The sequence below is a fragment of the Eleginops maclovinus genome, chromosome 17 (assembly GCF_036324505.1).
Source record: "Eleginops maclovinus isolate JMC-PN-2008 ecotype Puerto Natales chromosome 17, JC_Emac_rtc_rv5, whole genome shotgun sequence".
Lineage (NCBI taxonomy): Eukaryota > Metazoa > Chordata > Actinopteri > Perciformes > Eleginopidae > Eleginops > Eleginops maclovinus.
Genome location: NC_086365.1, coordinates 9729288 through 9745483, shown reverse-complemented (window position 1 = coordinate 9745483; position 16196 = coordinate 9729288). Strand labels below are relative to the sequence as shown.

Here is a 16196-nt window from a genome sequence, read left to right as displayed (position 1 = left end):
AGATACAGTGGTGTTGCAGAGCTCTGCTTCTTTTTAGTAAATAGTTACCATGAGTTATATTAAGATCCTTTTTTATTTTAAATGAATGAACATCCGGAATATTTATCTCTTTATTTTTTGATGGTCTTACAACCTACCCCTCAATAATTAAAATATATGATTCAACTGAAATAATATGTCAATTTATTCTAAATGTCAAGCTTTCCACTTAGTGATCCACACTGAAATTAATCAGCAGCCAAGAAACACATTTGCTGATTCCCTGCACCCTTTAAAGAACTGTTCCAACTGAACATGTGCATTTATAATTAATTGCTTTTTGCTTTTGTAAACCCAAATTGTTTAACTTTAACTTCAACATAAATGTTCCATTTGTCAGTAAAAGTGTAGACAGTTGTCTACAGCTATTCAGATTATTAAAGCCATCAGTTTGCACACTGTGTTTTTATTTGCCTCTGCTCTCTATGGGTCCAACCCTCAAATATTAAGCACACAGCTCATAAAACTCTCCCTTCGTCGGGGACTTTCGAATAATAAAACAGTTTACAGGAAGTAGTTTCATGAAGGTAACTATCAGTAAGGTAACTCAGAGTCATGCACATATGAGTATTGCGACCTTCAGTGTTTTTGCTGTAACTCGTCTGCAGGGACGAGAGGTATGCTCTGCAGCATGATTAAGTATTCCCTGCCGGCCGCTGGCTGCTGCATTAGTATGGATGCTGAGTAGGTGAAAGTCGTCTCTTGACGCTGTGAACCTCGGCTGCTGTCAGGTGTGCAAGACGCCTTTATCCAGACTGGGAGTAACTTCGAACACTTTTGGAAGATAACAGACAAGAAGCTCAAACGTAATGAGACCACAGAGAGTCCTAGAGTCTTTCTTCATTGTCTGGACACCTCAACGCCCCTTTAATACACACGCAATCTCTCACACACAATCTCTTTCAACCACACTATCACTCTATTTGCGAGTTCATTTCCATTCTGAGCGCTCAGTGCTGGTGGGTTCAAAGCCCTGATTGTGTGGAGAGCTGATGAAGGCAGAGACTCTCACTTCCCAGTGCCTTTACTATGGAGGAGGAGGAGGAGGAGGAGGCGGCGGCGGCTTCCCATGGGCTCCCTCCTCTTACATCACAGGTTTCTGGCGGCAGCAGGCAGGTCATAAAGGTATTCATAGCAGCCACAGCAGCCCATGGATTATTTAAAATAAGCCTGCTATAGGATGAAGCAGGTAAAGGCCTGGTGGTAGGAGATTATGGGGTAGGATTAGGTGGGATTCAGCAACCTGGGCACCTTTGTTTACCCCATGCAATACCATTTGACCGGGGGGGGGGATTTGAGAAGTGATATATGCATTTATGCGTGTTTGTGTGAGGCTATATGAACACATTTTATCCTATGTTTTTGTTAAATGTTTTATGGAAATGAATATCTAAACACCTCATTTTAGCTTGAACAAATCCCCCTCACAAGGAATTAAAAAATGCATTTGAATCAAGAGACAGACATCCTTGCTCTCTCTTCCCTTACAGTATGCGTACAGTTGTGGTCAATTCAGAAAACATGATGTAGAACTTCTCCATTCATAGTTTGGTTTCGTACTTGTGGGCTACATTAATGCTGGTAGATCAGAAAAAGCTTGTAAAGCTGCCTTCACGTGATAGGTGATTTGCTCTTTGCTCATCACAAGGTTGCCGTGAAAACTTGCTTGGCTTAGCAAAGCCAAAGAGCTCAGCACTCGGCAACAAATTTGAGGTTAGCACTTCCGTCTCGTGGGCCGGCGCTGCTCTCTCCATAGAAACACAAAGGCAACGTCAGCACTGAGTAATTTTACCACTGGTCATCTAACATATCAATGTGTATTACGTCTTTAGAGACTGCCAAGCTATCTATAGACAACTATGAAGGTGTAATTAGTGAACAATGGACATTTGTAGTTGCTGACAAAGTACAGTAAATGCCCTCGTGGGGCCAAAAGCTTAACCAGTGTCCCCACAAAGACTTGTTGAGGAAGCGAATCAATCTTGTGATGTGAAATGGCTCAACATGAGCACTAGAAATCCCCTTATAGGCTCTTGTTGCATCTGTGGAGTCCATGGAACGAACCTGCTGCTCTCATCCTGACGCTGTTGCTGCTGCAGAAACTGAGATAAGAGCTCATTTGGAGATGTAGACACCTGGGATGCTGGATCATCAGGGCTCAGGGATACAGGGATGCACACACTCTGATCTGCATCTGGTCCAAGTGCAGCTTGCAAAGGAGACCTGACTCAGAAAGCTAGGGTTTGTACTGTATAGCATCACTCCGCATGGTCTTGTTTCAGTAAGCAGGTCAGTGACAGAGAATTGTTTTATTTTAGTTTGTGGGTTCATAGGAACGCCACTGAATGTTAGTGCTGTGGAAAGAATACAAATCCATCCCCTCCTGCACTCACATGTTTTTCGCACTCAGGCCCTACACTGTTGACAAATGGAGATGATCAGAGAGTCTAAGGAGAATGATGCAAGGCGTCTCATACTCCGGCGTGGATGTGACACTGCAATAATATGAAAAGCTGTCAGAGTAATGAGCTGTCACAGAGACTCGACCCAACTTCATCCGTCTCTAGTTTCTCGCAGCCACCAGCCACCAGCCACCAGCCAGTTCTGTCTGTACAGCTAGGTACTTACAGTAAGGCTACTTACTGATGTCCACTGGTCTCCAGTCAGTGCAATACATGTATCTTGTGCCGACTCCTTTGCTTTCGTTGCCATTTTTCACGGCCATGAGATTCATGGTAACGCTGGTGTAACGGGATCCACTTTGGGTCAAACTTGGTTACGTGATTAATATGCGTCATTGTGTAGGTTTTCAGATATATCACCATCGCTAACATGTCAACATCTACAACCCTACTTTAAATAGTTCTGCCTATGACTTTTTTAAATACATGTGTCCTCATTAGTTGATGAAGAAACTCTAGCTGCCATTACATTTCCTTCGCCATATTTGCTGCTGAAAGTGACTTGTATGTGCATGTATGACAGGGTTACATTGCTGCACCAAACCTTATGAACCCCTCCAGATTTTATCATTGCAGAGATGAAAATGCGTGGGTGTTCTGTAGAGTAATTTCCTTTTTGCACCTCTCTCGATTATCTTCAATAAAGCCAAAAGCAGTTTATGACTATCAGTCAACAGACAGCGCAGATGATAGCAGTTTTCTACTGTATATTTATAGCTTGACAAGGCAAGGTGACATTGGAAGATTATTATTGCAGCAGCAATGAGTCTGTTTCAATGGAGTGGATAATAATTCACTATTCCCCAACAGGGACAGCATTTACAAGAAATCCCTATCCCCCTAATGTAATATCCTAAAATCAAGCATGTCAACGCACGGTGGCTCTATATCATGTGTCTGATTCCTGGGCTATGTGTCTAATGTAGCCAACCAACCAAAGATACATTCACGGTGACGTCTGTGTTATCGAGATGTCTCTTGATGTGAAGGTTTGAAAGCCGCGTATGCTCACCTACAGCAACGGGGGTATAAAAGAATCACAGCAGATATACATGATTTTTTTTAAAAACAAATCAGTGAGCTGTCAGTCGCTTCAATGCATTCTTCCTCACTCGTGAACATAGTAGTGGAGAGACAGCTGAATGTGACATGTGTTCACATACAGAGAATATATGGTGTAAGATGAAAAGACAGCACCTGAGAAAAAGAAAAGAAAGAGCCTCTGGTTTATAAATATCTGTCATTTTTGCTTTATATCATTTTGTATAGTTCAGTGACAGCAGGAACTGTGGCACAATGCGTCTCAGTTTTTGTATTCCAAAGGGGTAAATATGGAGGTTATAGAGATAGAAGGTGCTATATAGGAGACTTTATGAGTTTCCTGTCCAAAGCAAGGGGCCATTACTCAAGCCATGTCAGGGCTGATCTCAGTTCAAATACTGCTGTCCCCACTGAAATGGGGCCTAACAAAGGAAGTCTATAAAGTCTAACTAAGACATGAAGGAGGGGCCAAGCACTCCACACAGCATGTCTGCACTCAAGAATGATAGTTTATCCAGAGATTAAGGAGTAGGGGTTGTATGAAAATGATCGTCAGTTACCAAGTATCTTATCGCTGTCACGAAATCTGAGGCTGTAACAGGACTTGTGGTCCCACTGACACAGATTTTGCGTCTCGCATTTGGTCAAAGATATTCATCAGAACAGTCACTGCATTTCTTAATAATCTGGTCATTTCTGTTAACTCACACTACAAGTTTTAATCTACACCACCAGATCCTGCTTTTAACGTGTTTTACAATGAATCCTTGTTGCTGATGTAATGCTTTTCTGACAACCTGCGACAAAAGGAAGTACTACTTAGTATTTTGGTTCGCAGGATATCTGGATGCCTATGCCTACTCCAAGCAAACCCATTTTTAGTTTTTATTTGACTACATCTCAACACGTGGTTCAAGGCGAAATGTTATACGTTCATTGAATAACATTAAGGATACGAATAAATGAAATCCTGAGAAGCAATTTTAACCAATTATGTAAACAGGGGAGAGTGGCATAACCTTCAGAGTTGTAAAGGAATTCAAATGTGTTTGTATTTGTTTAATTAGTAATTATTAGTTGAATACTCTTTTCTGATTGGTCAATTTGGACATTCCAGAGGTTGTTAATTTTTCGATAACAGACTGCTTGGATAACAAACTCTCGCTAACACGGATTATTGCTATTTTGTAATAGAGATCAACAAATAATTAGGAGAAATAGTATACCTACCACAAATAAATTCAAATTACTACCCCAGCAAGTGTCACATCGGGCACATTCTTAAACATTTCGTGCTCTTTTGCTAAAAAGTTTTTCATGGATTCTTTTAGGATAGCAAAATGAGCTTCAAATTCTGTCTGAGTTGTCACTGAAGCCTCACGGTTAGCTGTGGGTCTCCAGTCCCAGCCTGCGATAGGTTTAAAAATGATTATCCATGCTGGTCGGTATTCTCCAAAGGGACAGAATTAGCTGGAATCACACCATGATTTCACACCACGACTGTGATGAGCTGTGCTGGCGCCTGTCTCGTGCAGCACTGCTACTCTCTCTGAACTCATTCTTAATTTAGCTGCATAATTTGTATCATATGAAATGCTAATGCTAAGTGAGTTTGCATGTACTGCTTTTGAATTCTTTAAATGGAAAGCAGAGATACAACAGACAGTGTGAGGCCCAAACACAAACATGAGTTGCACAATAATTCCCGTCCCCTGAGGTCTCATTAGGACTTAATGATTTATTCACAGAATAGTTTCAACACAGATCTCAAATCTCAAATAGTATTTCGGCTTTCATACATGAGTTTTCATTCGTTCATTTATTCATAGAGACACATAGATCTGAGGACACAGCATCGCTAACATACCAGGAGGTCCAGGCAGAATTAGCCTCTGTTGCCTTGACGTGGGGGGGGGCTGCTTGGTAACCCTGTGGGTCCCTGCTTTTCCCTCCAGTGTGCAACAGAGCACGCTCAGTGGGAGAGAAACCAGTGCCTGTTTACATCAGCAGAACCCCTCCCCTCTCTTTGCTTGCCGCTCTATTGGGACTTTTCATTTTGGCTGTTTGATTTAATATCGAATGAGAAACACAGGAGTGTGCATGTGTGTGTGAGTGAGAGCATGGTATACGTTTGCTTGTAATTACCCCCCGAGGGAGCTCTACTCCCCCAGAGATATTTGCCTCAGTAGCAAGCAGATACAACCCTGACTTGCTTATGAATTACACTCAATGCCAGTAATGCTAACCATATCAAATGTACTACCATCAGTGTCTGATATGAGAGTGTTTTGATGAAACCAGTGTGTTGAAAAAATAAGGTATTCTCCTGCATGTTTGATCCACAACTATGTATGTCTCAGTTGGTGGACAAATGTAAAGGCTACATAGCTACAGCCAAGATGATTGAGCATCTAGCATTGTCATGACAAACACAGTATTGAAAAGGTTTGTTCGTACAATCATTTAGACCAGCGGAGCGAAAAAAAACCGGATCTGTTTGTTTTCTGAGCACTTTTGGAATGTAGCCTTGGGTCCACTAAACTTGCAAGTAGACTAAAATGTTTGTATTCCCCACAAACAAGTCGTCCTACTGAAGAGCAGCACTTGGTACGACTACGCAACGGCCATTGCAAAAAGATGGAATAATAGCAAGCCAGCATAAGAATTAAAATGTCCTCCATGTACAGCATACAAACGAAAAAAGTAAAGATGGATGGAAGTTCAAATTCAAGATTTGAACTTCCATGTCAATCACTTCAAGTGGTGGTCTGTCCTCATGGGAGGGTCAGTGCTATCTGCTGCTGTCACTGACAGTTTTAAGGTTGGGTGCTCTGATGCTGTTCCGGCGTTTCCTGCAGACTTCTGCCTCGGTGACACTCATCCGTCACAAACTGCCACTCCGAGTTAAAGCTCCATGACTGATGCAACGGAGTCTGCTCCCCTCACAACTCTCGGTGGCATCGCGTCCTGTAAGCCCGCCTAACAAACCCACACCTCTGTGGTAGGCCTGCCTTGCAGAATGGATTCAGAGTACATGCATGCTGAGCGCTGTGACTAGAGAGACTCAAGTGCACATTTTCATCAGCTCATGTGTCCCTGTTGACATAAGTGGATCAGAGAGAGTCCATTGAGAGCACACTCAAAGCAGGACTCACTCACTGCAGCACTGAATGGATGTGCTAGCTTTCTCTGTTAAAGGATGTGAAGCCATCTCTAGGGGGGGCAGATCTGTACTGTACTCTGAATACAGTGGTTAAAAATGGATAAAAAAAATAACCTGCTCCAATACGTGGAATACATTTAATGGTTGAAGGAAGTCTTTGATGCAGATTCTGTACTTAAGTATACTTTAGCAAATTGCAGGTCTGACAGTTTTCTAAATTGCCCACATGTATTGTATTAAAGGCCCACTGTGATGGTGATTTTTTATTATACTTCCATAAAGTTTTATGTCTTTAATTTTTATGTCTGAAGTTTATTGTATACTGCACTTTTGGAGGTGACTGGGACTAGCTACTGTAGCTATTTTGTATATGGCAACAAAACATTTGAAATGCAGTAGTTAAGTTATGGCACTTAACCCCAAAACAATAAACACAGGATAAAAAGAGCTAAAAAAAAAAGGGCTTAAAGGATTAAGAAATAAAAAGGACTTTATTATTACACCGTTGGTCATGAATGAATTAATACTTTAATAATCACAGGGGGAAATTGGTTGTTGTGCCTGTTCCATTGCATGATGACTAAAACACAAGATAAATCAAATCAAATATTATGTATTATATAATATAAGGAGTAAAATGCCCAATAAAATATTTTAAAGAAAAGGTTCCAGCGTATTGACTCTGAAGGAGGGGACAGTTTTATCAAGGCTTACCGAAACTACAATGTTGACGCATATGGTATCGACGAAGCTGGAAACTTCAGTCAGAAATTCTATCTCTCCTCAACCAATCATATTGTTGCTCTCCAACTTGAAAACAAAAAAACCTTCTTCTGCCATTCCAGTAAGAAATGACACAACCCGTTTTAACTTCATCGACCTCCTGCCTTGTAGAAGATAACGGGCGAACGGAGTTCATAAAAAATTCTCTCCACATCCCATCATCCAGATTTCATCCAACTCTACCTCTTTAAATCCACCTTCACTGTCTCCAGGAAAGTCAATGCATCATGTCATCATGAACCCCCAAACCATGTAAAGTAATGTACTGTAAATGACCCTGACCTAGACAACTTTAACTTTTTCATCATGTAACACATATATTGCTTTTAATGAAGTCTCTCGTGGGCGAAATGCATATATTTATGACTTCAAAGAAAAAAAAGGAAATGCATTTTACAAGAACTATTGATTTTTCGACTCCTCTCCATGCCCTTAATATAAATCTATCAATACCCTACAGCTTGGTAACAATCATAATTCAAATCTCAGATTAGATTTGAATGCGATAGTTTTTTTGTTCTTCTTTTTTTTAAAGGAACAGGGAACATGTGCTGTCACCTGATTTGGAGGTAGCCTTGGTCCTTCGTGCTGCTGTCACTACCTTTAAAGGAGCCTCATTGTGCTTTGGGGGGTTTTCCCTTTCCTGTAGTGTGTTAAATAGTTTTTAGTGCATGTAAATGGTCTGCAAAGGCTAAAATTCCAAAGTTCCCCCCCTGCCTGAAACGCCTCAATTGGACTGCTTTGTTTACTTCTGTCACATAATGACAGAATGAATAATGATCACCCTGTAACACTAGCATTTCTATTGGCCATCACAACAGAGCCGGCCAACTACACAATCAGAGCCGACTGGGCTCTGGTTTCAGCATAATAGGGCCCCTTTAACTGTAAGTTAGCATTAACCATTGTGCAAAAGCTATCACACTCCCCACTGTGCGATGTTTAAAATGTCAGAGGTCAACACTCACCAGGCTACAGCAAGAGTCCCTGAGTTAATGTGAATGCTTTTCATATCATCACCACTGAATCAGATTTCATCATATATAATACACAGGTATGTTACAGTTGGTGCCCCCATTGGTGAATGATAAATGAAACCCCTCTGAACCAGTTAAATGATGTATGACAAAATAATGAAATAGAGTATTAGCTCTGTGTGATCCCAACTATGGGGGGTAAGGTGGGCTAATGAGTCTGTAGCCCTGTGAAGTATCGTAGTAAATCAGCAGGAAAACCCCTCGCTTACAATGCTGACTCAGTGCCAGACATTGCTCTGCTTCCTCCTGTATACTATCGACATAATACTATGTAGTATCTCGAATTCAGTATACCAAAAACACCAAGAGGTCCGATTGCATCTGGTAACATTTTTCAGTATACAAGCTAGCATGCTTTTCTGTCCCACAATCCTTAGCACAGCTGGTATGAGATGGTCATGTTAAAAATGTACGATGAGGTAATATGTCTTATTTGAGTGTACTTCATGCAACATTACGTACTAGTTAGGTATAGCGTCGTTGTGCACTATGTGTGTTTATACTTGCAATGCATTTCTGTCTTTGGTTGTATTTGTGCCGCTTTTCTGCAGCTTTTTAAATGCTTCTAATACTTCTAAATACTGCTCAGGTATTGTCAATTTGATGAAGATATTTTCCTTTTTTGCAAGTTATTTCTAATTGTTAGTTTTCTTTCTTAATCTGTAGTTCTTGGAGATTTTCTGGGTCACCAAATGATTGGCTCTAGTGACTGCACTTCAGCAAAACTCGCTTCTAATCTTTGATTTCTACTTGTTTTGTATCACCCTTTACACATTAAGGACACATCCACTTGTATCAAGCGCAAATCAGGTCCCTTATTTCAAAAGTGTCCTTAAGTCGGTCGATTGACTGTCAACTGTGATTTCATGCATGCCTTCATTTTTCATATACATTAAATGTGTAAATTGGTATTGATTTACCACAAGAAGAATTATAGTTACTGCCTTTTTTTCCTCGGGTTGCAGAGGATTAGATTCTCATTCAAAACTGCCCTTTGATGTTTCCTTCAAAGCTACAATAGAATGATATTACAATGTGTTCGGGCTCTTCTCTTGGACAGAGTGCGGCTGAGCAGAGAGCATGGCCAGAGCTGCATGAGGATTTCCAGGTTAGCGAGGCTGAGCTCCTGCCAGCCAGCAGTGACGTTCAGAGACCGGCTCCCTGCTGCGGGCAGCTTTAAGGTAGCCTGCCACCACTTATCATTACTGCAAGGAAGGCAGAAACACTCTCAATCCGTCAATCAATCATTCAAGCTCTATATATTTTTGCAAAATATGACAAATAACACTTCTTTCAGTGGGCTTTATACCCTGATCAGCATGCAACACCCTCTGTCCTTAGCTCTGGCAGCAGACGAGGGAATAACTCCCCAAAGGAAAGACGAAAATTAAAGGGAGAAAAATGAAAGAAAATTCTAAGGATAAAGCAATAGATGTTCTGTGAACAGTACAAAACAATGTAATAACAGAGACAATACAAAATGATGATATGAAGATATATGAAAAAGAAAGACCCAGCAGGATTTCAATAGCTTCCAGGTGTCAGCAATAATAACAGCTTTAAGCACAACGACGGCAACAGGAGCAGCCCTGATTCATGGTCCAGACGCATCCATGTGGCAATCTACTAGACGAAGAAGGATTCAGATTTAGTAACATGTGTTTATAAAGACATGAATGCATACAACAAGAGAGGACCTTCACTTGTGTGTGTGATTATCTAGATGTTGAAATCAGCAAAAGGATGCAATACTAAAAGAGTCTGTGACTGTGGTTCAAATGACAATGATTAAAGCTAGGATTTTAAAATAGGTCCATAAAAACAAAGCAGATTGAAGTGGGATTCATCCTCTGTGGACCATGAATCCTTATATCCAAAACAGTTCAATTATTCCAATAGTTGTTGTGAGATTTAAGTCAGAACCAAAAGTGGAAAAGGAAAGCTCTGAAAATCATTTATGTAAATGGTCATGCAAACACTGAGGAGTTTTTTTTCTTAAATTGACCAATGGTCTCTACGAAAGGTTTTAAATATACATAAACACACCGACTGTAATGAATGACCTCGTCAGTCCGCAGTGTAGATAATGAATGGATTACCTTGTAGACTGTCAGGCTATAGCAGAGTGTGTGCATGAATGTGCCTGTGCATGTGTGTGTGCGTGCCTGTGTGCAAAACAAAACTCAGCTTGCTGTTATTAAGTATGGACGGGGGGTGTCACACCATCAGCAGTGAATAATGGTCTGCAGTAGAGGACACAAGGGCAAACAAAGGATCAGCCTCACTCTTGTCATACTGTATGCAATTGACAACAGCACATTCAGAAGTACCACTTTTAGGGCAGGAAAGGGCAGATAAAGTGGTTCTGAGAGGGAATCGCACTGCAAACAAAGAACATATCTCCACCAATTTCACAACACAAGTATCAATGGAAAAAATGCTGCAAAAGAACAATAGGCAGCAAGAAGCTCCACAACACAATGGAGTAAAAGAATAAGCCTATTATGTAATACATAAATATGTGGACATTAAGCAGATAAATGTGCTCAAATGTACTCATTTTATTTACAAAACTGTTCCAACAGCTATGTCTTCTAAAGTTTAATAATAATTATTCATATCATTTATATATTAATAGGTGTCAATGACGGTCATATTCATATATTACTCATTCTGTCTGTAATGCTTTCAACATACTAGTATAGTCAGTGTCTGTACTACTATTCATATACAATTATTATATAGACTGTCATACACTATTTCATCTGTTTGCATCTCATATATTTATCTATTGTTACAATAAGCAGTATTTTATTTCACCGTACAGCATTTCATTTTAAATTACATTTCTGTGCTCATCCTATTGTGTTTTACTTGTAGGTAACTTCTTGCAACATTCTCTTGCACTATGTTATATCCCTACTCTGTTTCTTCTTGCACTATTTGTATTATTACTGTATTTGTTTTATGTCTTATATATATATTCATGTTGCATTGTTGGAGGAGCCTGGGACTTAAGATTTGCATTGCCATCACTTCACTGTATCTGTGCATATGAGAATGCAGCCTTTCATGACTTGACTTGTGTTTTTTATAGTCGTTATATTTTCTACTACAATTCATTTTCTTATGTTGTTATTCTGAACCTTTAAACTTCAACTGCTATAAATTCTCTCTAAGTTTGGAGGGTGTAGGTGCCAGATGGAATTGTAATGATCATGGTGATAATCACTTCACAGGAACACCCCCTGTAGGATCCTCAAGCTTACTTTTAGCCCCGGGGCAAAGTAGGGTGTTAATCCAGCCCTGCTTTAGCGTCCGGAGTCCCTAAACCCAGCCGGTCCGGTCCAGACTCCAGTCCGTCCTGATCCACTCCTTCTTCCCCCGCGTCCCCTCTCTGGATGCCGCGCTGTGATTGGACGCTGGAAGCTTGTCAGGAAGAAAGAGCTGCTGTGTTGAGGCCGAAAACTCAGACACACAAGCAGGACCTGGAAGATACTGGACTTACCCCCGTGGAAGGGATATATCTACTCCACCGGACAGTAGGAAGTGGTTTTCACTAACCAGCGGAGCTCCGACCGAGTCCCCGGGCTTCTGCTACGGAGGCCGCCGCGGGTCCGCTGCTCCCCGCCGCCTGTGTGTCTCTGCCTGCTGGTCACAGTAAGCCAGACCCTGGTAATGAGATTGAAAGGAGACAAAACAGACACCACAAAACCTGTGTGAGATTTGAGTGTGAGGAAGGCGATAGGCTCAGCTGTTGCTGCCGGTAGCCATGGCTAACAGCTGAGGCTGCAAGCCCGGGTAAACATCCCGCTACAGACCCAACTACAGGAACAAGTCAGCGGCGGAACACTGTCTTATTTTGCGCAAGAACTGTCACCTGCACTCGCGTTCTGAAGAAGCGATTTATTCCTGGGGATTTATTTGGTTTAGGACATCTAAAAGCCTCTGCATCAGGTGAGTGGATTCCGCAGTTTTTCTGACCTTACCTCACCACCAGCTTCATTGTAGCTGCGATATTTTTGGCACGACTTGTGTGTCACTTGTGATCATAACCTTAAAAAGTCCTTGCGATCAAATGTCCATCAAGGCCTCTATTTATAGCCAATGTTTTGTTAATACAGCCAGCATCGCAGCTGATTTAGGATCTGTATCTTGCAAACCCACAAGAAAACAGCTTCTTTTTTAATTACCCTAAATACAGGAGGGGGCAGGATGACGGCACCTTGCTCTACTCAGCCATCCTCTTCCATATGTTTCCATATCGTCTGTGGGAAATCTGGGAATAAAAGAAACATCTTTCTTTTTTGTGTTTTATAAGTATGCTAATGTGTGTTTCGGCTCTTGTGCTTTCTGTTCGGTGCATCAGCAGACATTGGTCACAGTGGAGAGTGGAGCAGCAACAGTTGCACAGACACACAATGTAACAGCAGAGAGGACAGATAGTAGTGAGATGCTTCATTTACTTTTTTCACTACTCACTTTAAAACAAATGCTTGAAAAAAAAATCATCAGAATCAGAATACTTCATTTATCCTGGGGGATAGTTTTGTGAAAGGTGCTCCATTTCAGATAAATAAAGAACTACATGAAAAAATAGAATGCAAATATTGATTTTTAACATAAGGAGTAAAAAACATCTGATAAAAAATATTGTACAAACAGAAGAAGTTAAGTCCATTAACAAAAAAAAACTGTCCTTTAAAAGAATATTTATGAAATAATATAAAATATAATACTCATAAGAATACTAATGTTTATATAAATGCAAGAAGTCAAAGTACAAATGTGCACATCGTACAATAAGATGTGCACATTTGTGTCATAAATAATGTACAATATTAATCAAATGCTTATGAATCTATGAAGGATACAACCGAAGTCATTTTTTCAGGACATTGAAAAAAAGTGTTCCTTTCCTCTCCACTTCTTTGTTGGATTCAATTCCAATGTGTAGACATTTTAATGTTTTTTATATCGAATTCATTTTGTTTTTTTATCGCTCTCCCTTGAAAGCCTTCAGCTACAAAAGGACAAAGAGCACCCTGTGTTCTGTTTTTTCCATAACATTTTTCATAGAGTCGATGGGTTTCAACACTGAGAGAAAGAGGTTCTTAAGAACATACATTTGAGACTTGTGGTTTTCACCGGGCAGTGATTGGGTTAAACAGTTCCAATGGCTGCTTACATCTGATGCTCCTGACTGGGGAAGAAAGTTAGCCCGGCATTCACCAAAAGGCAGCAAGTGCTGATGATTTCATTAGTGATCATTTATTCAGTTAAGTCTTTCGCTTCTAAATGTCATAATAATGACATCGATTAACTGCAAGTTCCCAGAGCTACAACTGATTTCCATTATTGGTGATATTTTGTCAATTATTTCATTGATCATTTGGTCTTAAATGTCCGAAAATACAACCACAATTTTCAAGAGTAAGGAGGTGTCTGGAGATTTGATATTCTGACAATGAAAGATCCCAAAACATTCAGTCCATAATAATGTAAAATGGACCAGATGGAACCAGGAAATGTTTTGCTTGAGAAATACTGCACTTTTTAAAATGTCATTTTCCCAACTTAGTTATCATCACCACTTACAATGTGTCGGAGTGCTAGCCAATAGAAGCGTGCATGTTACATAGTGATGTCACCATGTCGTTGAAGTAAACAAAGCAGTCTAATGGAGGCATTTCCAGAGAAACTGCTCTGGTGTCAACGTTTGGAGTTTAGCCTTTGCAGACCATTTACATGCATTAAAACCTATATAACACACTAGGAAGGGAAACCACCCAAAAGAATTATAGGTCCAGTTTTTTCTGACTCTAAAATATATTTTATTCTATACATGCTCACCTTTTAAAGGAAGTAACCCAAAGACTTAAGCAATGAGATATAGACACCATAAGTCAATAACCTTTAGACAATCCAGCAACAATGATCCGTCCCTGTTCCTAGTGTATCAGTATCATGTCTGTTTGTCTTCATTAATGAGTGTGGATGCCGACTCTCCGGGGATTGTATGGTGGAACAGCAAACAAGCCTGTTCTGTCCACTGCTTCATTGATTTCCCCATTCCGGCCCGGCGGCATTAAACAGCCACATTTCAGGTGATGCACTCATCACGATGTAATCACTGGAGATGTTCGGCAAGTTAATGTCCATCCGCTGGAGATAAGCTCAGACTCCTAAAACGACTACCTTATGAGTAGTGAAGCTGAATGAACACTTGTGAGAGAGTGTATGCACTGTTGCACTATGAATACTTTTTTCCATTTAAGATATTCTTAGAAGGTCTGGCTATTTGCCATATTATCTGCAGCATGAATAAATCTGTATTTAGACTTTTATTTTGTTACTAAAGACGATTTCATGCTGTGTCTCTGATGAGATACTGACTGACAATATCATCTACATTTGGTTTAGGTTTATTTTGTGCATGATTTCATTGGATTGGGATTGGCTCGCAGCCTCTCACCAGCCTACTACTGTATCTGCTTATTTCTATGTAGTAAAGCAACATTTAGTCTGTTTGTTTGAGTGATGTTGTAGAGTGTGGATGTTAGGCAGGAGGAAGCCAGTTGCTGTGACTTTGCGATTGTTGTGCAGTGTTTCCCAGATGTAGCAAGGCGGTGGGGTGACTGTTCACTGCCCTGAAGCGATGCCGCTGAAATAACCCCTGACATTCACACTGAATGGACCAGCCCTTTCCTCTCCGTCCTCAGTGGGCGGTGATGTGGGAGTAATTCAGAGGCTGGTTACAAGGCTGCTTACCGCCAGCATTTGTCTGTTCACTCTCTGCTACAGTACACTAATGCAGATTCAGATTTAATAGCAATTTCTTTCCTGAGCCTTTGCAGTGTACTGTGTCAGCCAGCTGTCACTATTGCAAAATTACAGGATCTTCTCTAAATGTGACAAATACATCAATGAGACATACTGAGAAGTGACAAAATTCAACATCAGTCTAAAAAACCAAACCTAACCCTTTATTACCGCTTGCATACTGTTCTTTTAGAAAGTGAAATGGGGCATTATTCCCTCTCTAATACTTATTTGACATAGCTGTAAAAACAATTCCTTCGAACTGCTGCATTTATTTGACTCGTAGGGGATAACTATGTGTCTAACAATGATAGGGTCAGCGGTTCGATCCCCAGTGCCTGAAGCCAACATGTCAAAGTGTGCTTGGCCTAATACCTAACCCCTATGGAAAAATGCAGCCCAGTCCTTTGCGGTTTGTTTGCAAAGTTTGACAGGTCATGATTCTCTCCCAGCAGGTTAACTGAGTAGTAATTATAATCAGAACTGTTTGTTGCTTGAAGTAGTGGCTCAGACACTGTGGGGAACTCTCCACTCGATGTGCGCTCTCTTTCAGAAAAAGCGACTTGAGGCCCTCTTTTTAAAATTGGCCTAGTCTGGACTCATGCTGTTGACTGTTTTGTAATTTTATTGGGTCTGTTATTGGTTAGTTTTCGCTTTTATGGTCGTCATTTCGTCATATTTATTTCCGTAAAGCATTTTGTGTGTAGTTTTTCCTCTGATAATGACAAACAAACCCAATAAACTGAGCCATAACCTCCCTGGTGGAGGTAACAATGCAATTTGTTTTGCAACACCAAGTAGTAGCAGGGTAATGACGGTCACGCCTTTTTAGATGCAATCTACACATTT

The 16196-nt window shown here is 40.6% G+C and overlaps 1 protein-coding gene across 2 annotated transcripts in view; it reads left to right on the top strand.

Moving 5' to 3' along the window:
* Nucleotides 1-11955: 11955 nt before the first annotated feature.
* Nucleotides 11956-16196, top strand: part of large1 (LARGE xylosyl- and glucuronyltransferase 1) — a 59144-nt gene continuing 54903 nt past the window's right edge. For both annotated transcript variants that reach the window (XM_063906106.1, XM_063906105.1), the window contains exon 1: nt 11956-12482. The gene's annotated coding sequence lies outside the window, so the exon portion shown is untranslated. The remainder of the gene's footprint in view (nt 12483-16196) is intronic.